Source organism: Lonchura striata, chromosome 22 (assembly GCF_050655825.1).
Source record: "Lonchura striata isolate lonStrDom1 chromosome 22, ASM5065582v1, whole genome shotgun sequence".
NCBI lineage: Eukaryota > Metazoa > Chordata > Aves > Passeriformes > Estrildidae > Lonchura > Lonchura striata.
In genome coordinates this window covers 7,245,923-7,246,135 of record NC_140724.1, presented here as the reverse complement: position 1 = coordinate 7,246,135, position 213 = coordinate 7,245,923, and positions in this window count along the sequence as shown.

The following is a 213-nucleotide window of genomic DNA, read 5'->3' as shown; positions in this document are numbered from 1 at the left end:
CCGGGAGAGCCGGGACGGGGAGAACCGGGACGGGGAGAACCGGGACAGGGAGAGCCAGGCCCGGGAGAGCCGGGACAGGGAGAGCCAGGCCCGGGAGAGCCAGGGCAGGTCCCACGGCGAGGCCCCGCACAGGCGGGCGCTGCGGGCCGGGCGGGGCAGCCGCATCAGCTCCAGCTCCAGGATCCCTGCGGGAAAGGCCAGGGGACAGCTCTG